The sequence below is a fragment of the Melospiza georgiana genome, chromosome Z (assembly GCF_028018845.1).
Source record: "Melospiza georgiana isolate bMelGeo1 chromosome Z, bMelGeo1.pri, whole genome shotgun sequence".
Classification (NCBI taxonomy): Eukaryota; Metazoa; Chordata; class Aves; order Passeriformes; family Passerellidae; genus Melospiza; species Melospiza georgiana.
This window is the reverse complement of record NC_080465.1, coordinates 78901646-78925590: the sequence shown is the minus strand read 5'-3', so window position 1 is coordinate 78925590 and position 23945 is coordinate 78901646. Positions and strand designations below refer to the sequence as shown.

The 23945-nt window shown below is 37.9% G+C and overlaps 1 protein-coding gene across 1 annotated transcript in view; it reads left to right on the top strand.

Annotated features, from left to right (window-relative positions):
• Positions 1 to 23945, top strand: part of RIT2 (Ras like without CAAX 2) — a 176468-nt gene that overhangs the window by 6942 nt on the left and 145581 nt on the right. The gene's annotated exons all lie outside the window — the stretch shown is intronic.

Genomic DNA, 23945 nt, shown 5'->3' with positions numbered 1-23945 from the left:
CCCATGTTCTCAGAGGCAGATCCAACGCCCCAGTGGCCAAACCAGGTGCCAATATAAAAATCTGAGCACCCTCTGGCCTGACCACAGCATCCCAGAAAACATATTTCCTGTCAAACCACCACACATGCAAAATAATGGTGGTGCACGTTGTATTTTTTTGCCATGAAAAAGGAAAAAAACACCTTGTGGAGAAGAGGCACCAATGCCAGACAATGACATCCCCAGGTATGGGTAGCTTCCAGTTTTCTCATGAACCAGATTAAACTCTAGAGATTGTAAAAAAGCAGAGCTCTTGGTAGGTTTGTGGTCTTTGATAACAAAACTGTCCTTGTGTTTTAGTTTCATTCACAGGTAAATAATTCATTTTTCTTCAAGCCTGATTTTGAGTAATTACAACTTTTAAACATATTCTCCTATCTCTTTGTTTACAACTTTGAGAAAATCTGTGTTTTCTGTCAGTACTTGTAGACAATCATGAGTTCACACCTTGATCTTTCACTGCAATACACTGAATATGTGAAACTTCACTTGTAGGACCTTATTTTCCTGCTCAGAGCATCTTGTATGCTTTAATTATAGAGCCCTAATATTTCCACATCAACTTTCTGAGTATGAATTCCAAATAATTGACATGCTCTTCTATTAGTGGCCTTATTAGAAAAAAGATTGCCTGCTAGTTTCCTCTGTGGAGTTATTTTTGCTCCTCAGAGAATAATGAATTCTTTTATTCAGGTAGAGTTCTGAGAGGTCACATACAGAGAAATATCTGTAGTAACTTGAAGCTATTTTTTCTTTCCCCCAGTGCAGTCACCTGTGCTATCACATCTCTCATGATGACCTAAATTCTGCATTTTCCTGTGTGTTATCTTATTTGAGACCATTAAATCCAAGAATTCAAATTATTCTGGGCCCTTTTCTGATATTCTTCATTTATCTTTAGTGTGTATGTTATCCACTTAAAAGGATTAAATATATTATTTATTAATCAATTTCTTTTGCCTATGGGTAGACCTTGTGGACAGAATTGTATGCCTCAGGGAAATGAGTCAAAGATGTTTTCATTTTTTTGGCAGTTCACATAGTTCAGTGGTTATAGGGTTGGAGGATTCAATTATGCCCTCTGTATTTAATGTGGGGGATTTCTGCATGCGAGATACCAACTCAGTGCTGAGAAATCTAACTGGAATCCTGGATTCTTCAGCACTAGAAGATGCCTGATAAATAGGACAGCGTTCAAAGAAAACCAACAAAGATGATAGAAGGAGCGACACATTTCGATTTATGTTGACAAACGACTATGACTATATTAAAATAGCTGCTGTAGACAGTAATTCATGATTTTTTATTGTGCAACTTGCATATGTATACAGAGATTCAATGTAAATGGGTCCAGCTGTGATGTGAATGGGTTGATTTATCCATCTTCTCCCATCATAACACCTAGATGATAAATATCCACCTGGATAAGGCAAACAAGCTGGTCACTTCCATGCTCCCTTGGAACAGGGGATGGAGAATTCACAATATTTAAAATAATTATTATCAAGAGAAGAACACATATATTCCAAAATTTGAGGAGGAAAGCAGCCAGAATTGCTTCGTGGAGAGTAACAAGTGATGAAATTGCAGTTAGAGCATGCATTATTAGAGGCGTACAAGGTCTTCAAGACAAACTTCTTTTGATCAATAAAGTTCTTTTGAACTTTACAGAGCAAATATACCAGAAAATTTAGAGTTGCTTAATTGTCTTACACAAGAGAAGGACTGCTATCATCCTCAAAATTATGTGTTAATAGGCATCAGGACTTTTGCCTGATGTGGCACTAATAATGGAGATAACCAGCAGATTTCTTTGTGTTCAGACTGCTAAACAGAGATGCTTAGGCTAGTCTCGAGATTGATTTCTTTGTTCTGTACAAAAAATAAGTCATTTATGTTGCTTTAAACAGAACTAAAATGTGTCCTGACTATAAAGGCTCTGGTAAAACTGGAAGCATGCTGAGATAGCACCCTGAAAGTATGGGCCACCTCATGTGTGTGTTGGGTTGTGGTGCATGGATGGAAGGCATACAGATTTGTTAGATCACCTCCTGCTGTTCTCTGTTCCATGGGTGAAAAATGGAATTTAATGATTCAGACTCTTCACCTACACTGCTTCTATGTGAACAATTATGTGAAGGATCCAAGGGAATGGCCTGAAGCTGAGCTGGGGGAAGTTTAGTTTGGATATCAGGAGAAAGTTCTCCCCCAAAGTGGGTGTTTGGGCAATAACAGGTTCCCCAGGGAATGATCACAGCACCAGACTGACACAGACCAAGAAACATTTGAGCAATGCTCTCAGGCATGGGGTGGGATTCCTGGGGATGGCCCTGCTGAGGGCCAAGAGATGGATTTGATGATCCTTGTAAGCCCCTTCCAAGCCAGGGTATTCTATCATTCTAAGTGATTGGTACTCACAGAAGGTTATATTAATGAATTTGCTTTTCATGGTGTTTCGTTAAAGCAGAGCTTCACTAAGAGTGAGGATTTCAGTGACTTCAGCCCTGCTCAGCTTTTCCCATTCACGTTGCTTGCCATAAAGAGACAGAAAACCTTCCAGGCTATTCCACAGCAACAGGAATTGGACTATCAAGGACTCTCCTAGTTTCAGCCGCACACAAATCTGCCATTTGAAATGCCCAGACTGAAGTCTCAAACAAGGGAACAAGCACTGTTTCATGACAATGGCTGGGCACTGTCGGTATCTTTGCTGTAAACAATCTGTTGAGGCAGCCACAGGAACCGCTTCCCTTCCAAGCCGTCCCTGCTGCTGAGCCCAGCCATCTGCACCATTTTTGGCATGAGCTATCTGCTAGAATTTGGATGAGATTAATTCCATTAGGGACACTCTTGAAAGCGCAATTAAGAAAGTTTTTTTCTTCTTCTTCTTGGGCTGCTGCTTTCATCCCTTCTCTTTCTGTACTTTCCATTTTATTCCCTTCCATTCCTCTGGTAATCCTTTTCCACTTTTAATTTGTTCTTTGACTTTAATTAGTCTCCCTTTATGCCTGCAAGCCTGTCTAATTTTCTTTCCTAGAAGCTGGAAGTCTCATCATGCTCACACAACTCCAGTGACAGGAATTGAATGTTAGCAGAGTGTTGTGCAGGGTCCCAGTTTCAGAGGAATTGTGTTGGGAAGACATTGTTCTTCAAGCCCTAGAAATCTGCTAAAGCATTACCTGCCCACTAAGCAGTGGAGACACTGGCTAAAATAAAATCACTTTGTTTCGATATAGGTGGGGAAAATCTAAAAGATGAGGGTGTCAATTTGTGCATAACAGACTATCTCAGGAGATGCCAAGCTGTGTATTGTTGCCAAAGTCTCCAAAAAAGTTATGTTTTCAACACACATAATCAGTATTTTATCTTTTCATTAAAACCCTAGACTAAACCCTAAGCTAGCTATTTCAGGGGCCCCAAAGGTGGCCTCACAAATGCTTTTAAGTTTTAAAAATTAATTTCATGAGCTTTGGCAAAGTAAGAGCTGTAATCAGCTGAGAGACTGATGCACGTAGTTCTTCTTAGTTTACACTGACTACAGTTATGAAAGGAGCTGTTGTGTAATTTCTTTCCATGCAATCTCCTTGAAGTGTTAATGTAATTCTGTAATTCTTGTCCATTTTCACATGCCCAAAATAAATGAGTCCTAGCTGAAACTCATATTCTCTTTCAAATCCTGATTCCCTTACTAACTTGATTGCTCTGCCAGATTATGTGATTCCTTCAGTGGCTTTCCTGGCTGACTACCTGCAGGACAGCTTGCTGTGTTACACTGAACTTTTCTCTGTTGAACAGGATCTGCAGTGTCTTCACAGAAATGTCTCTTTGCAGCTTGCAAAATGTGTACAGCTATTTTAGATTTTTATTCCAGATATTCAAAACTAAGCCCAAGTGTTGTCAAATTCTCAGTTGTTTCAAAACCAGCAACTTCTTAAGTCATCCAGAATGCCTGGCAAGCTTTAAAAATCCCCCTTCTCTAAATTTTTTCTAGACTTTCTAACATAAAAATTATGTTCTCAATTTGATTAAAAGCAGTCATTAGACGTTTTCTTCACAGTGAATAATCTTGCTTGGGCTGTCTGGTGGCATGATCATTTGATCACTCATCACGCACAGCATGCCCGAGCTCTGCTCTGTGCAGTATCTGACACTGGGCACAGCCCAAGGATGAGTTCCTGGGCTTCATGAGGGTTCCACATGTTTGTAGATAAGCTCTAGAAACATATTATTTCTGTCCTGGGAATCGAGGAGAAAAAGAACAATCTAATAACTCATACAAGTATAAGATGTATAATATATGAGCTCCAGAAACCCATGAGCTCCAGAAGCCAGGTTCTTGTGTCTTTCTTCCACTTAGAGCAGTTTCAATGGATTTCCCAGAGTGAAAAAAAAGAAAATTTGCAACACAATCTCTCTCTAAGTGCATACTCTGTTTACTAGTCCGTTCCTATAAAAGTGGACTTCAAAAGCCCCATTTTTCAACTCTTTCCCAAGATGCTTAAAAGTTATTAAATGCCTGACATAACAAGGAGTGCATCACATAAGTTTCCTATTTTATTTTTTTTTCTTTTTTCCCCCAGGTAATATGCTCAAAATGACAATTGGCCTCTGAATTGGCCTCTGATATTCGATGATGAGGAAGGGGTTAGAAAAAAGTCAAAATAGAAGATATAAAAGAAGCAATCCGAGCAGGTTGCAAAGGGAAATGTTAACAGGCATCAAAAATTAAGAATAGAAAAATAGTAAAAAAATAGAAACTTAGAAAAAGATTCAGAAAAAAAATTAGAAACAGATGAGTTAAGGAATTATAAAGGAGTAAAGGGATAGAAGGAAAATGCAGAAATTTGTACTTCAAAGAGCATTGGTTTCAGATGCTGTCTTTGCACTGCAGTTATCCTACGAGGCGCTAATAGTCCATGGTCATATCCCATATATGCTGCACATACTGGTAGCCAAAATGGACACAGAGGTCATGCTAGGGAATCATTCTCCTGGCTCTGAACTTCTTAACCCCTGTTCCTCACTCAGTGGCTCTCTGGAGCTGGAGAGGCATCATCTCAGCTGTAGATTGGCATGGGTCTTCTGCCAGGTAACAACCTATAGGAAAAGAGAAAATGGCTTCAAGTTGTGCCAGAGGAGGTTTAGGTTGAAAACTAGGAAATATTTCTTCAAAGAAAGGATGCTCAGGCATTGCAAAAGGCTATCCAGGATACTGGTGGATTCACCATTTCTTGAAGTGTTAACAGAACTTGTGCATGTGGAGCTTAGGGATGTGGTTTTGTGGTGATCCTGTCTATGCTGAGCTTGATGATCTTAGGGCACTTTTCCAACCTTAATTTTTCTGTGATTCTGTGATTCCAAGTCTTCTGAGCACAGGTCTTTTTTTTCTCTCCTCAGCCATGTACAGAGCTGTGTAAATCCAACATTAATATAAATTTATGGGGTGCTAGGCAAAGCGATGCTTCTCGTGTCTGGTGTTCTGACAGCCATCCAGAATGGAGAGGAGTCTGTGGGTCCCAGCCTCAGCAGTATGTAACACCCTGTGAAATCAGTGGGAGGCACAGCATTTATCAGGCTCTTCTGTGTTCTTTCAAGAGCTAGATTCCTCCTCACACAAAAATCTTCAGCAGAATTATGAATCACAGTGATGCTAGAGGGATATCTCCATTGGTACCCAGAAATAAAATTCTGTTTTCCCCCAATCTGGGAAAAAAGGGGCAAGATGCAAAACAAATATATGTTTTCTTTTATTCTTCGTGGCCCAGCTCTTACCCTTGCTCTCACTCCTCAGCTTTTACTGCTCATAACAATATAAACAAACAGCTACTTCACTATAATAAATTTTGAACAAGTGGCAGTAGGAGGAAAAATCTAAACAAAATGCCAGTGACTATAAACAGATTTAAATGCACATATCCCTGAAACATGCTCATGAAAGGTTTATTTACTGTAAAGTAACACGCATTTTCACTCTTTAAGGAAAATAGTTGTTAGTGCCAATGTGTTATTCAAAGTATTTATAGGAAGCTCTGCAAAACCCAGTGAGATAACAATTTGGGCTGATTGACAATGACAGCATATTTCAAGAATAGGATTACTTGGTGATTGAAGGTTTATTTTCTTTATTTTCATTTACTTAAAAATAACTATGGATCAAATTGTTTTCCAAAGCTATGTTTTATGTTTCTAAAGCATCACTGTACATACTCAATGAGTTTTAGTACAATAAGGTTTTAGCAATGCTTAAACCAATTTTGTGTGTTGGGATACTTTAGGATGGTGTAATTCAAATACATTTTCAAGCCTGTGAATAAAATGCATTTCTGATTGGCTGCAAGTAGGAAAAATGTGGAAAAATTGAAATTTTTATTCCAGTAAATTGTTAGTTGTTCCATTTCTGACCTCAAGCATCGCAAATAAAGTTAGTAAAAATCATAGACAGTGAGTATTTTACAGGGTTGGAACACTTGGGAATATCTTTATCACTTGGGAATATCTTTAGCACCACTGATGTTAATTTAGTCACAACAAAAAGAAGGATGTGGAGTGGAAACAGATGAGATACGCTGTAGTAGACATGATTGCTCAGAAAATGACCTAGGCAGACACAATACCAGTTTGTACTGTGATGAAAGTTTCTGAGGGAATCAAATAATTCCCTGGCTCACAGTCAAAGTTCAATGCCATAGACAAATACCATGAATAATTCTTTTCAGGTTTAGTGCATAACAAGCTGCTAAAAAAATCATTAAGATGTTGGTGATAGAATTACTTGCTTCTGAGTATTAATTCCTCCCACCCACTTTTATCTCTTTTCTTCTTTCTTGCAGAGTTTCCCTTTAAGTATATGACAGAATTTATGAGAGAAGTAGGAAATGTAAAATACCACCTGTTTGTGTTAGTCAATTGTGTAGAGCCCATGCTATCTTTCAAAATTCTTTTTTTCTCCATAAAGTTACTGTAGGTGTATTTCCTACCAATAAAATATTTCACCAGGAAAATAGCAACCTGGAAGAGCTTAGATTTACATCTATTTGGAACAGGTTTTTCTGTTCCCATTTTATTTTATTTATATGTCTAGTTTATTTCTGTATTTGTGTTAATCTCAGGATGTTTAACATACGATGAATTTCTCACAATGGCACAGTGTTTAAAAGTTACCTATCTTCAGAACCCTCTCTAGCTAAACTGACAACCAAATACATATTTGTTTACTTGGTGGAAAACCAAGATAGGATGGGCCTTATTTGTTCTGTCAGTGTCTTGTGTGTCATATCTGTTCAGCTCAGTGATTACTGTCAGTATTGTGGCATTTAAAAGAAGACCTGAAGAGAGTGGAAATGCGATTTGTGTTCTGTGCTGCTTCACACATCACAAAGAAAACTGGCAGCTTGACCTTAGCAGCAGAGTAGAAAGAATACAACTCTTTTTTTTTTTTTTTTTTGTACACTGAGAGTTCCAGCCAAATGAATGCATCTTAATGGGGAAGTCACTCATGCCAGAGCAGGCGGGGAGGGGAGGGAAACAGGGAAATATTGTGCATCTGAAGAAAAAAACCACAGTGTTTGTTCCTGACTCTCTCTTTGAAATTATCATGGAATGCCTTGACCCCTATATCTGCCCTACCCTCTGAAATATCTGAATTAAAGTGGTTAAAGCAGTGCGTGGTTAAGTGGGATGGAGCAGAGAGAGGGAAAGATGAAGGAATTGCCCTTGTAATTTCTGTAGGATTGGAGAGAAGCATCAGAGAGTATTGTGTCCAGCTAATATTAGAACACAGTTTATAAGAGCATTGAAAAAGCAATAAGCCTCAGGAGTGTTTTGTGTTTGATACATTGTGGAAGACAACTGCTAACAGGATTAATATTTCTGGGCTACGGGAGAGCTTCTAAAGTTTAAAACTAAGCTTTTGGTTAAAGAATTACAATGGATTGATTACAATCAAAAGCAATTACGATGGATTGATGTAGCTACTTGCTCACTTCCCGGTCCTACAGAAAAGAAAGAAACAGGAAGAGAGGGAAGAGAGGGAAGGAGGGAGGGAGGGAGGGAGGGAGGGAGGAAGGAAGGAAGGAAGGAAGGAAGGAAGGAAGGAAGGAAGGAAGGAAGGAAGGAAGGAAGGAAGGAAGGAAGGAAGGAAGGAAGGAAGGAAGGAAGGAAGGAAGGAAGGAAGGAAGGAAGGAAGGAAGGAAGGAAGGAAGGAAGGAAGGAAGGAAGGAAGGAAGGAAGGAAGGAAGGAAGGAAGGAAGGAAGGAAGGAAGGAAGGAAGGAAGGAAGGAAGGAAGGAAGGAAGGAAGGAAGGAAGGAAGGAAGGAAGGAAGGAAGGAAGGAAGGAAGGAAGGAAGGAAGGAAGGAAGGAAGGGCAGGCTTGCGCCTTGAGATAACAGTTTAACAACTGAAGCAAAAGCTGTGAATACAAGTGAATTTAAGATTTTATTTACTAATTCTCACTACAGGCAGATTTTTAGCCAATTTCTGAAAAGCAGGGCCTTGGCTCACATAATGGCTAATGTCCGTTTAGGAACACACATGCCATAACCATGAATGATTCTGCTGCTTCCTGCTTTCCTTGATCTTTTGTTCCTGAGTACAATGCTGTTTGATATGAATATCTCTCTAACCAGTTCAGAGCAGCTGTCTCAGCTGTGTGTCCCCACAGGTCCTTGACTATTCCACCTGGAGGCACACTGGGAAAAAGGGAGAGCCTTGATGTGGTGCAGAACAGTTCATCAATGACCAAAACGTTGGTGAATTATCAACACTGGTTAAGTCACAGAACCAAAACCTGCCACCATATGGGCTGCTGTGAAGAAATTAACTTCACCACAGCCTTTCCTCCAGTGCATAGCAAGTTATATGAAAGGAGTGAAAGAAATGTGGGACATTTTTGTTGTTTGTTTCTATAACATCATAACTAACTGTATATTAGTACTGACATGCTCTTCTGTTTTGTTGAAAAGTTGGAGGCCACAAATCCTGTGGGAACCAGCATTATTTTCCTTCTTTTCTCTCCTTGTTTGCAACCTGACTGGTTTCTTTTATTTTTTCCCTCACATTTTTTTTTGTAGAAACATGATAGTTTGAAACTGACTGCTGTTGGCATGGAGGTATTTGTGCTGTGCACTTTACAGTGTATGGTTTTCCTGAAGGCCATCTAAAATATTCTCTGTCCAGCTGTGTTTCTGGGGAACACCACCACTGAAGCCAGCTGAGTATTTTGGTCAGGTGATGAGGTATTTAAATTAGTGCTTGAATTTTTTTCCACACAGGAAGAAGTTTATGGCACAGCACTTTTTCTGCAGCAGAAATGAGGTTAGCATAATTATTTGAGCATAATTAAATCATCATTGCCAAGCAGTGGGTCAGCAACACCAACATTTTTTTGCCAATTCTAAAGTACCTATAATTCCAAAGAAAGTTAAATCTGTTAGATTCTGAAAGGAATCTCCCAAAGCAAACAGTATTGCAGTCATCCTCCACAGCAGTCCTTTAATTTCAGTTTCTCTGTACAGCACAGTATTCCCAGGTCAGTCTGAGAGGCCAAGATGCTTTTGAAGCTGGGGAATGTTCAATCAAGCTGTTCTGTAGCAGATGAGGGGGTCTGGGCCAGCATCAACCATGTGCAGGAGCCAGACACGAAGCAGTGGGGCCAGAGGAATGGGCCAGCAGCGTTCCCCCTGCAGCAGCAGTGCTGTTGCTCTCATCATCTCTGTGACACTGGATGGACATTGTCCAAGTATTTTTTTTTTGTTTTTTGGATTTTTTCTTCAAGGCCTGGTCATTTCTTGGCCTTGTCAGCATTTTTGGCAAATTCTTAGATCTGCACAGTGTCAGGGAATGATGATTAAAAACCACAGCAGTCACTGCTGAAGAATGCAATGGACAATAATGGCAGTTATTAAAGACAAATGAGGTTTTGTGTGACCGTGTTCACCGGGGTTCTTGGATGAGGGAAGAGATGAGGATCTGACTCCGTGTTTCAGAAGGCTTGATTTATTATTTTATTATATATATTACATTAAAACTATACTAAAAGAATAGAAGAAAGGATTTCATCAGAAGACTAGCTAAGAATAGAATAGCAAAGAATGATAACAAAAGCTTGTGGCTCGGCTCTCTGTGCAAGCCAGCTGACTGTGATTGGCCATTAATTACAAACATCCAACATGGGCCAATCACAGATGCACCTGTTGCATTCCACAGCAGCAGATAACCATTGTTTACATTTTGTTCCTGAGACCACTCAGCTTCTCAGGAGGAAAAATCCTCAGGAAAGGATTTTTTATGAAAAATGTCTGTGACAGTTTATTCCCTCTTTCATTCAATTAAAATAATTTAATATAAATGACACAAAAAATATGTATAAAAATAACCCCTCCTTACTTTCTTCCCTATTTCATCTGATCTAATATAGTTCTTAAAACTGGTTTGTGGATGTATATTTCTGTATTGTTTCCCCTGTTGCTATCTTGGGCCATACTTATTTTTGAAAAATGCATATGTATTTGTTAGTTTTTGGACATTAAAAAGATGCAGAAAATTCAAGTGAAGTCCTGTCTAATAATCCCTAGACTGCCATAAATCTTTGCTTAGATTCTAATTTTCAGTTTTTCAATTCATAAATGTGCCTGATTAATAAACTCATCATTGACTTATAAATAAAAAGAAATTTAAGTTGCATCATGTGTAGCAATTAAATCACTGGTATTGCAGCAGCTGGTGTATATGTTGGTTGAATTGAGAAAGCTATTGCAAAGATAATTAATGAGTAAATGTAAATATCTTTCTGGTCTAAGCTTCCCATAATCCTGACACTGCAGCTTGGGGCCACTCTGCTCTGGTTATCTGATGGCAAAACTTGTATTGAAAGACAGAATCTTTACCTTTTCTGTCATTTATATATTTTATCCTGTTTTGTGGTCTAGTGTCTGTTTCTCATCTGCTCCTGTTTCTCATCACCAGATTTGCCCTCCTTTGTATGCAAGAAGCTCTCTGAACTTCAAATGCAAAATACCTTTTTAAAGCTGTTAAGTGTTACATCTTTGCAGATGTTTCAGCCACAAGCTGCCATCATGCTCAGCATATTTCCGTAACTGGTACCAGGTGACAAGTTCTTTGAAATCTCTCCAGAAATGCCACCTCAATAATCAAACTAAGAGATAACCCTAAACATAAGATAAATTCTGTAAAGGTGATACAACTAGGCATAGTGGCTCAAGGTGTATCGTAGATTCTCAGAGAATCTACAATACTCTCTGGTAAATTAAACAATCTGTAAAATCAGCATGTATCTCTCCAAAGAGAGCATTGCAGACAAAACACAGGTTTGGATGAGATGTTAGGCAGACATTCCTGGCTGTGAGGGTGGTCAGGCACTGGCACAGATCAGTTGTGATTGTCCCATCCCTGGAAGCGTCCAAGACCATGTTTGGGACCAACCTGGGATACTGGAAGGTCCCAGTCCATGGCAGGGGGTGGAACTTCAAGGTCTCTTCCAACCCAAACTGTTCTATAATTCTGTAATACTTTGTTGCTGAAAGTACTGAATTATTGATCAGATTTTGAGGCACAACCAGCTCCTTCTTGTCCAGGTTTTGGGCAGGATCCAGCTTTGTTCCACTTCCCTGAGATTTGCTCCCAAACAGAAACTCCAGGAGGCAAAATAATAGTTTATTTCAAACTGTGATGGACTTAAATGTGGCACATCTCTTTAGGACTTCAAGACTCAGGCAGATGTGGGATTTGCCAGAAAGGCATTTGATGAATTCTATGGGGAGTAATTTGGATACTAAAGCTAATTAATCCAGATAATATTCTGAATCCAGATGTCTGGGCTCTCTGAAGTTCATGGGTTGAGGAGGGCAGTGTTAGACACTCAATGCTTTCTATTGCTTGAGACACACCTGGGTTAGTGAGCAACTGGGATGTAAAACTGTTAAAGGGCAGGTAGGAATAGCCATAATTCAGCTCTGGGCAGGGGTGATTAGTGTAATTGATGCCAAGAGTTTTTGAAAATGATGAATTGTAGCATTCAGTAGCAGTTCCTATTAATGCAAAGTTTAACAGTATTTCCTCTTATTTATATAGGGAGTATCTGATGGAATAACTATTTTTTTTTATTTTTAATATATCTTTCCTCTATTAAAATCATCCATAGCTATGGTGAAAAGAATGGCCTTGTTTAAATAGAAAATATATAGTGTACCCATCAGTGTGATGTGTATCCTCCTTGGACCTTAATCCATTAAAATGTAAGATTTTTCAGTCCCTAGCCTAAAGAGCTAGTTTCTTTTAGCTCCTGCAGACTGATGAATTTAACTTTGGAGTTCCCTAACACAGAAACCTTCAACATGCCCACAGGCAAAGATCCCAGTTACATTCCACTTTTATTAAAGCAAGTTAGATTTATGAATTTTTTATTTTCAGCAAGGCAAGAAGTAAGCACTGGCTGTCCTACTGCAATTTTCTCTTCATATATTTTGCAAGGGAAACAATTTAGCTTTTACATATAGACGAAAGGGGGAATCACTTATTTAGACAGTCTTAATTTTGTTTGCCTCAAGTACCCTAGATTTTTGTAGATATTTCACAAAATGTGTGTTACCGTGAATAGATTTAGGGATCTCTTAAGAAAGAAGCAACATCACAAAGTACATCTCTGCAAAGAACATTTTTAATCTTAGAGTAGCTAGGTTTCCCAGAAATGCAGGATTGAAGGCAGCTGACAGCTCGCAAGACTTTGCTTTGCTTGCACTCAGGCAGACAATTCCTCCTAGACAGTCACTTGATATTCATAGTTTCACTGAAGCAAGTTAAGTCAACAGTTTCCAAACGGTATCACCCATATTTTGAGAGTTTGGTGGTGAACGATGAGTCAGAGCTTTGTGGAGCAGACATCTCTCCTGACATCGATATCACTTTGTCTGCCGCGCCTCGCGCTCTCGCCGGCACTTGTTCCTGATTGATCTCTTGTTCTGCACCACTTGATTCATCACGGTCAGCCATCCACGGGCATGAAAAATTCATCCCGAGACAACAAATACTCCGTAGCCTATGATATTTCCTTCCCTTGGGTTTCAAGACAATTAATTCCTCCAGAGAGCAGAAAACTTAGGGATAATAGCAATTCTGGCATTTCTGTGGTGAGAGAAAGAGCAATTGTGTGTCTCCATTCCCTCACAAAAGAATAAAGATATCGTGCTACAAAGGTGAATCCTCTCAATAATCAACAAGTAATTCAACTGAGTGGGCGTGCAAAGGAATTTATTTCCTCCTTTATGCTAAGTACTACTTAATACTGTGTACTAAATTTCCAGAAAATTGTATAGATCTATATCAGCAGCAATGTTTTTGTAAAGAGAGTTCCTTTTTTAAACGACATATCTTATTAGATAAATAAATTCCAATATGTCTTGATGTTGATATACCTTTACTTGTAAAATGCCGACTTGTCTGGGTCAAATTCAGTCTCTCACAAATAATAATCTCTCACATAATAGTCCTGTAAAGTGCACTTCTCTCTAAACTTGCAGTTGACATCAGCTTTTTCACCACAAAAAGCTTTTCCAACTAAAAGAGCTGGGATAATATTCTGCCTCTAGATACTATGGAAAATCTGAAATGAAAACTATGAAATCAGACGTTATTAGGTCCAAGAGGTGAATAGAGAGTTCTTAAGTCACAGACCAAAGTCTTATTCCTGAGATTAACTTTCCTCTTTTAGAATAGGAGTCAAATTTACAAATCATTAGACCTAGAAAATGTGATATTTGATAAATGCTTTCTGATGCCTTTTAGGTTGTTTCCTGTAAGACAAAGTGGCCTCTGAAACAATCAAAGAGACAAATGAAGAGGGAACTTTGCATAAGAGACAGATGATATGTAATTTAAGCTATCTAGTGGCTGACTACAGTAATTGAGTTGAATAAATTGCTCTCCTCCACAAGCAGTGGAGTTTTCTGGTGTAATATGTGTAAACAGCTCTTGAACATGGGGTGGGGCTGGGCATAACTGAGGTGAGGGGGCCCAAACCATGCACCTGCTGGTGCCTAGGCTCCCAGCACCTCACCCCTTTGCTTGTGCTTCTCTCTGTCACAATATATTCTGTTTAAAAAGATATCTAGTTTATATCTTTTCTACGTGTATAGTCAATTTCTTTTTTTCTCTTTTGGAAAAAATAGGTATTTTCTCTTAACATTTCAAATGCTGTGTCATATTACAATTCCTGTGTCATTGCAATATAGGGCATCTCTTCTTTTTTATTTTTCCTAATACTAAATCTCTAATATTTCCTGAGAACTGACATAAGTCTGATGAGAGCAATTTATTGGAAAACGACTTTACAGTTGCTTTGTGTGTGTTCAGAGATGCAGCAGCTCCATTAGTGAACACTGCAGGTCAATTCCAGTCGCCCCTGACCAGTGCTGTGGTTGTAATGAGCTGCATTTCATTAAAATGTCAAAAGACATTGAGCAGGAACACATATTCAGATCTAGCTGGGTAATTCTTCAGGTGACTACTTTTCCAAAAGCAGAATGATATTATTTCACTCTCTTATATGTGGTAGCCTCCATGAAAGGAATTTCCTTTGCCATACCATTAAAATAGGTCTTATAGATAGATGTTCATATCAGATGATGTGTATTGGAAAGTTTGCCTGTGTCTGATGATATTCTTTGTTTGAATTCTGTTTCTGTCAGTTCATTATTTGATTGAGTAAATTAATTTTCAGACTGTTTTTCATGCAGTGCAGGACATGGTTTGTCCTCTTGGCTGCCAGAGCTCACTGCTGGCTCATGCTTGACTTGCTTTTTCACCAGCACCCCAAGTTCCCCTTCCCAGGGCTGCTGCTTGGTCACTCATCCCGAAGCTTATGCTTGTGTCCAGCATTACTCTGTCCCAGATGCAGAATCTTTCATTTGCTCTTGCTGAATTCCACAGAAGTGATGTTTGCCCAATGCTCCTGTCTATGTAGAACCCCCTGCAAAGGGCTCTCACCCCTTAAGAAAGTCAGCCAAGAGGGATCTTCTAAGAATTCAGTTTCTATTGCTCCTCTAGACCCCATTTTGCAAGTCATTCATAACATTTAAATAGATTTTAGTAACAATTTGCTGAATATCTTGCTCTCCAGCAGCTATTGGACAAACTCCATGGATTTCCCTGACTTTTTTCTGTATCTCTTTCTGGCCAACTGTATCAGAACATTCAGTGCACAGCCAGACCTCAGGAGTAAACAAGGGAAAGCTGAGGCCCTCTGGAATGAAAGTAGCATTGGGAAAAACATCAGCATTTCTTTTTGACCCTTGTCACCACACAAAGCTATTTAGCAGAAAATATCCCTGGAAGTAGGTCAGGTGTTCAACAGCTTCCATATATGGCTTTCCAGAAGGCTCCAGAGGAGAGAAATGCAAACCACCCAGCCCTTGCCAGATTCAAAAGGGATGGAATCTGTCTCAATTCCCATTTAATAGCACATCAATACAGCTACAAGTCTCGTGGAGAAGATTACAGAAAACAACGTACCTTTATGAGAGAAATTACTACTGTCAAGGGTCTTGAAATATATAAAAATAAGCTAAAGCCCAATTTCTGTTAAATATTGTACTTTTCAAAACTGATGTGCAGTTACTCCAAAAACAGCTCTTTACAAAAATCGATTCAGTAATTGCAAAATAGTAAAAAGCATGCTGTGCACCTGCCTTTTCATTATCCACTTGAGGATAACAGGCTGCCAAAGGAAGGTAAAAAGAAACAAATTCTGGGAGTAATTTTATTCAGCAATAATCTAAGGAACCAATGATATAATACAACATGTTAAAAAATAAATGGAAAAGGTGACTCACTTCTTCTGGATATTCTGTGAGTGGCTGGATCAGTCTGACTGAACTTGTGGTTGATTTTTCTTTCTGGTGCATAAGGTTGTGGTTAACATGGTCCTCCAAAGCCAGGTGAAGATCATGACAAGGTTTATGCTGACTTCATTGTGCTGTGAACAGAGGTGTAATCACCTCTCTGTATTTAACTGCACCAAAAGTTTTACTCTACATTCTTATACATAACTACCCCTAATCTTCCCTCAATTCCCAGAGATTTTCCTGTGTAGTAATAAATGCAGAACAGAAATTTTACAGATTTTTTTCTACACTGACATCAGATAGGAGTTGAGTTTCAGTTTTATGTGAAATTCAGTGTTCTTCGAAATGCTATTTTTTTTTTGGTTGTACAAAAATGTTGAAGAATCTCAGATTGTTATAAGTACTTTGAAGCAGGGAGACTAAAATTTGTCCAGTTTGAGAATACACAAGCACAGCAAAATGCCAATTCAGTCACAGAGAATTAATTTTGATGTCTTATGTGATGGAAACCCACTTAATACTTTCAAAAAGTTTTAGGCTCAGGTACAGAAGTCTTTTCCTACTTAGAAAAGGAGAGATCTCAATCTTAGCATTCATACATCAAACAAACTTCTCGCTTGTGATATTTAGAGGGTGGGGAGGACAGAGCAAGTCCTACATTTCATACATGCAAGATCTTGCTCCTAGATTTGGGTACAAAAATATGCAGTTCACTTGAAGGAAGTGCTTAAGGGTGTAGTTGTGCAGTTACTGTCTCGGGAAAAAACAGATGATCCTTGTCCAGTTCCTAAATCAGTGGTTGTCCTTGTATCAGCAAAAAGCCCTGGAAAGCCCTCTTTATTTGCAGAATATAACCAAGGCCAGCAATTCCATGGAGAAAAAGAAATTAAATAGGTATTTAAACAATATGTCAATGGATAAATTGAATTACATTCTAATATCTGCTTTTTTTTTAACCTTTGTATAAACTAACGAGCCTCGTGTGTTCAAAAGAGCAATTAAAGAGCTCAGCTAAAGAATAGTTTAATGACCTCCCACACTGAGAGGTTATTTGATATTAATTTTTTTTTCTCCTTCATCTTAAAATGCAGATTTATTTAATGGAGAATAAGGTTATTTACCAAAGTGCTGGGAAAATGTCTCAAGCAGCATATAAAGACAGCAGATCATATATGATTCCATCTATTTTAATCTGATTTCGGCACTTGGTTATTTATCATACAGTAAAATAAAAAGTTAAACCACAGTGAGTATTTAAAAGAATAAAATGCCTAAATTATTTAGAGGAAGCAAAAACAGACCATTGTTCTAAATGCTCTGGTCTTCTTTTGTACGAACATACACTTCTAATAATTTCCATAAAACAAAAAATAGAACACAAAAAACAAAAACAAAAACAAAAACAACAAAAAAAACCAAAACAAAAAAAAAAAGAGGCAGAGGGAGGAAAGACTGAACTAAATGGAAGCAATAAGGAATAGCACATGGAGAGCTCACTGCCATTTATATTCCAGGTACATTTACATGTATTTATTTGCAATACTCTCAACTGACCCCTGTGTTTTTCATACATAGCTAAGCCAAATAAAGTATGAGAAAGAAAAGGACTAACACTCTTAAGGTTTCTGCTGACAAGAAGCAGCTTCTCATAGTTCTCCTAAGTCCTAACCTGCTTCTCTCTGTGTAAAACTGTTCTTTGGAAGACAGTTTCAAGTGACTTTATCCTGACCAAAAAAATGTACTAAGTTAGAATGCAAACACCTGAGGAATCTTGAGTTATTGGGGAATGTCAAGGCTGTCCTAGGTGAAGAGATTTAGGTTGAGTAAATTTTAAGGATTTCATTTCCTGAATGTTTCTTGAGTGGTTCTTCAGTGTACACTGAGTGTAAATTGTGGCTCTGACCCATTTGGAGCAATGGAGCTGCACAAAAATGAAGAATCTCAAGAGACATTTTTCTCAGGTAGAAACAGTACCTACTGTTGAATCCTCCACTTGAGAGGTCTGAATCTAAGAACTTGAAATCAGACAAAAAAATTCTTTTATTTTCAAGAGATTTTGTAATTTTTTAAAAAAGAACTGCTGCACTGCTACATTCTTCTTCTGCATTTTCAGAGTTGACAAATAAGGCTTCTAAAATCATTCCTGAACAGCTCTTTTGCTGAGGCATGCTGAGTTTATGAATCAGCAAGAATTTAAATTATAGTAAATTTCAGATCCAGTTACTTCAGAGAAGGTCCAGAAACAGATGTTTAAGCAGATATATTACAAGGAAAACTGAATGGAAAAATCTTCACATGTTGGTAATGGATGTTTCCCCAGGGAGGTGAGGGTTTGGAGAGTTATAATTTGGGGCACAGCAAAAGGGATAGACCTAGATTCTCTGAAAATCACGGTGGGTACTCCTGTTTAAGTTTACACTGAAACACTGCTTTATGGAAAAAATGTATGAGCCTTCAGGCTGTTTTAGAAACATTATCTCCATAGGAAAACATGTTCCTGCACAGCTTGTACATATACTGAGAATTAATAATCAGGCCAAGAACTCAAAAAAACCAACAACTGAAATAATAAATAATTTATAGCACTTTGATCTGACGCTCAATGTAATAAACTGAGGTGATTCCATAGACTTAAATGAATATGGAGTAGATCTTATGCTGGGGAAAGGCTTCAGACAGGGCAGCCATCATTAAAAATGATGGGATTGGTGAAAACTTCTTTGTTAGACAGCTCAGCATATAAACTGAGGAAAAATAAAACTCTTCATTTAAATAAAACTCTTCATTTAAATAAAATGATAACTGGGCTAATGCATATGACAGAAAGCAAAAAGGTACTTCCCATACTTCAACACAATAAATGGAAATAAAATCAAGCAAGATAAACTTTAGCTTTGCTGGATGATAACCTCTTTTACAGAATATTCTACAGAGGAATGCTTGACAGCTGATTTTTACATTAATACTTTGCCTTTGTGTTGCAAGGTAAGGGATAAGCATAAGCTAATCAAAGCCACATTTAACAAGAAATTATTTTAAAAAATGGAATAATATTTTACAAATGAAATGGTCAGTGATAGCTATTAGGGTGCTCTCAGGACCAGCCTGTCTTTCTCAAAAATGAATCTGCTCTTTGTGAGCCAAGAGCAATCATTATTTTCTGCTGATTTCAAGCCTCTGCTGGAGAGAGAGCACTTTTAACACTCCATAGAGACATTGCAGAAGAAAAGGCTTTAATTAACAAAAAAACCTACAGTTAAACTGAAACTACATTAATTGACAGTGAGCAACCTTTGAAATATAGGGAAAACAGTAATTTCTTTTCTTATGATTTACTCAAGCTTTTCTTCCTAGTCAAACATGCCATGGTCTCATTCTCATCCTTTGATTCAGCCTTATCAAAGATGCAAATGACTCCTGTAAAAATCAAGAATTTGCTAATTGCCTTTCCACGATGCATTATCTTTTTTTTATTTTAACAATGTGGCAGAAGCTCAGACCCACTGTAAAACTTAGATTTTTCACTGGGGACATGAAACCATTTCTTGCTTTGTTTTTTAGGCGCAAAGAGGGTGACATTGCACTTCCCACTCGCTATTTTGTCTCCTCGTTGATAATTTAGCTTGCTGACAGGAATGCATTGCCTTCTGGCAGGAGTAAGTGGCACAGAGCTCATTAACCTGGTGGCTGGTACCTGGCACCCTTTGGCCCTGGCTGTGGACAGCTGCAAGCTCCTGGTGCCTGAGAGCAGCTCTGCAGATCCTGCTCTTTGCTGCTGAAGACTTCAGTGATGCTTTTTTCCAGCGTGCAGATCTGTTGAAACAGTGCCTGAGCAGCATCTGTTGTCTTCAGGCTCCTAAATTATTTATGTGTCTTGTTAATTACGCTTTTCTTTTGAAATGTCTTGTCTTTATATGTGATGTAGAAGTGAGTACCTTTAGCTGGCAACAATTAACTGTGGTTTTAACTTTCCCAGAGTCGTTATTTCTCCAACTTTGTTTGTCAGCTATACCCTGTGTAACTGCAAGTCATTTGTAACAGGAATTATCACAATATTTGTTAAAGGGACACACCTACAAGAGTCTAGAGCAATACTTGGGAACTAGACTGTGTGATTTGTAATCGGATGTCCATAAAATAAGTATAATTACAAAATGAAACTGTTTTGAGCAGTATTCTGATCTTGAATTCTTCTGACGCATTTTCCAAAGAGAATAATGAATGCACAATTCTAAATATTTCCTGAATAAGCTATACAGATTCAGATATCTGCTATATCATATCCAAAAACTTCCAAGGAATCTTCAGGAGTTGAGGTTGTCTTAGTCAGCAGGTTTGTTGCTGTAAAATCATCTGTGATCATAAAACCACAGAATCACAGAATGGCCTGGGTTGGAAGAGAACTTAAAGATCATATAGGTCCTACTCCTTCCACTAGACCAGGGTGCTCTCCTTGGATTTACTTCTTACAGTGAAGATTCTTAACCCACATTAAGAATTAGAAAAATGCTCCTCATTTTCTTATGGGAGAGAAAGCAAAATGAAGGTATATTAAGGAAAACTTGTCTCTTGATTTTGCAGCTCTCAAGAGAAATGTTCTTCACAGTAGACTTTTAGGAAGGAACTGGGAAAAATCTTACAATAGTCTTTAAGTGATCTTTTAACTCTCACTTGTGCACTAAATAGCAAATTTATATATTTATTTAAAATAAAATGTGCCTTTTGCAAATGTTCTTTGCAGACTAATTTTTGAAAGATATGCACATTGTTAAAACTATATGATACTGCAGATGAGTCAAAATCTCCATTTTGAGTCATTTAACCTCTCATCCTCATAATCAGTAAAGTCCTTGTATTGCAGAAACTGGCATTTTTTTGGTATGCTATTATGGTTTTAGCTTCTTGTGATGTGTATGGAGGTATTTGCTCACATTTTCAAGTCTTGGCCACTAAAACTGGAATTATCCTCAGCTTGTGTAGCTCAGTGGGACTGAAGATTTCACTTTGATGTTGCATAGCTTGCCTTGTAATAAAAATGGTCATGCAGTTTCTAATTGCATTGCGCTTTGCAAAAATCAGATCAAAACCTAGAAGGAGAAGGGAGTTTTGTAAAATTGTCTCTCTGTAATCTCATGAATCTTTCACACTATTTTCTTCCTTCTGAGGAATTGTGAAGGAGCATCACCAGCGCAGACTAATAACATGCTAAGACAGGGACAGACTATAATTACACAGTGAGGAATACCTGGGCAGAAAATGAAAAGTGAATCAGCTTACAGGGAGTAGTGTTCTTTGCTGAGCATGGAAGGGATGTGTCTGTTTTGTCCACTCAGAAAGGGGAAATTCATCCATTCTTGAGGAAGAGGGAGTAAAGGAATCTCAGCTGTGTGCCGCACACTGAACAGGGCTGATATTCCCTAGCCCAGATCCTGCTTTGCCTGATCTAGCAGCCAACAGCCTGGTCTTGCAAGCTTCCCCAAACAGATCATTAGGAACAGTAACCATTATTTGTGCTGCAGTGCATTTGCACGCCATAACTCTTATTTCTTCATTTACTTCTTGCACTTCGCTGTTTATGCTGTGAGAAATCTAGAGTGGCATATTTCCAGCTTGGGCACTTACCCAAGACACATGCCATCTATCTTTGCATATGCTGAGCTGCTATTACAGAGGGAAACCATTCCCTTGGTTTGTTTGTGAATTGCTTTATTTTCCAGTTTGGTATTGTCCTCCCAGTACGGCGCACCATGTTCACTGTAATTCAGACAGCCCTGGGGTGCAATCACACTGATAGCACACACAATAAAACCGACAGGCAGAAAAATGTTGACCCATCAAACACAACATGGTCAACGATTCTGAATATGCCAATCAATTGGATCAATGTGAAATGGTTCTATAAATCTTTTTTTTTTTTAATTTTCCATCGACTGGTGTGCTACATCATGGGAGAGTAATGATGGAGGGTAAAGCGAATTTTCATTGGCATATGTCATCTTGCATTGCTATTTTGAGTATTGAGGATATCTGTCAAAAGACATGCCTTGTTATCACAGATTTTGTCATTTATTTATCACTGATGATCTTAAAGGCAAATTTCAAATCGGAACATAATTTTCACAATGAGGTTTATGGCCACAAGATCTTGCATATGAACTTTGATACATAAAACTCAAGGATATCCTGGATTTATGATGCATGATACAATATGGTTTGCCTTAAAAATATGTTATTTCCTCATGGTTTCCATCTAAAATCCAGTCTGTTAGTTGAAATTCTCTCTGTGCTTTTGTATTTTGTGGTAGTAGGCTTCCTGAAGAAGGAAGCAGGTTTGATTTTAAAACTCTGGTTAAGAGAGGTCATCTGACAGTTTTAGAGTTATCTAATCCTTTTCCTGGACAGAAAATGCTTTTAATGAAGAAGGATCATATAAACAATATACACATTTGCACAATCATGAAATCAGCAAGCAGTAAATATGTGTATTTCACTATACTCGTCATGAAGCCCACTGGAAAGCCATTCCTGGTATGTGGATGAACACATTCCAATGTATGTTCTGCATGAGACACCATTCACTTACCTCACAGCATTTAAAAATTCCCATGTGTTCCTTGAATTGTCAGAAACCACTGGTCCAGCCATTCTACCGAAATGATGAAGTGCTGCATGGCATTAAACAGGTAAATCACAACATTGCAGAGATCCGTGTACTCTGGAGTATTTGTATTTCCTACCAATATTAAGTCACCCCTCCAAGTTCACCACCTGATCAAGTGGCCAATAAACCAATAATATGTCTGCATTCTTCTTTACCTGTGAATTTGTACATCATGATATCCAGCATTTCTGAAGTGGTTTTACCATGAAAATCATTGTACACATGTGAAACAATAGCCTTGCAAACATCCACGTAATGATTACTTTAGAAATAAGAACAAAATAGCATGCAGAGATATAATTTCTTAATTCAGTGAGTTCTTTATTTTAAAATGTGTTTCAGTGTTGATGAGAGCATGAATAACTGAAGTAGGAAAAGCAATCACTCTCAGGATCACACACTTATTTTCTATAAATGCTTCAAGAGGCACAGCGCTATCAGATGTGATGATGCCAAGTATTCTATCTGAAATTATATCTTGTTATTTAATTCATATGTCATGCTGAGTAAAATGGCATAATTTAATAATGGAAGCTAAGAAAAGATTTATCTAGAAAATTAGTGCATGTTTCTTCAAAATTCTGCAGCAATGAAAAAAGAGTAAAATGTTCCCATGAAAAAACATTTTAAATACAAAGTTCACCCTTCACTGTACACATCTTCAAATCTTCTCCAGTTCAGTATTTAATACTTGAAAATTAAGACCTTAAAATAAAGTTTCCTATGATCATTTCTCAGTGATTCAAAACAGTCTTGTAAATTTTCTTATGGGATGAATTCTCCACAAGTCAGAGCAGATACTCCAAACACATTCAACTATAACTGTATGCTAAAATTCTACTGAAAAAAAATTCTTAAATATACGCTTGAACACTTCCATAAATAAATTTTTTTGCAGTTTAACTGAATAACATCTGTACTAGAGAGTCTTAGTAGGATTAGGTCTTGCCAACATACAGAATTGATCCAAAATTGAATCAGTTTATTCCACAGGTTCATGCCAAACTTGCTTAGGTCTGAGGAAAAATCATTTAATTACTTCAGCAAGAATAAGAGTGACAAATATCTAAAATGTATTTTTTCTCAAAGCTTCAGTTTTGTGTTGACAGCTTCTAACTAATTTTTTCCATTAAGGTTCTCCTCACTTTTAACAGTTTTTGTCCTTTTCATCTTAAACACATCCATTAGTGCTGGCAACAGCTGTAACTCTATTTTGCAGAAAACAATTTGATAGAGTTAAAATTCTGTCTCATTTCACTACTATTAGCTCTAAAACTTCCATCATAGTGTAGAATTTATAATTATTTTAAATTAATATTGGTGGTTACATATGCCATAATACATATATGAACATTTCCTTCGTTTGTTTCTTTGGGGTCTGGGGTTTCTTT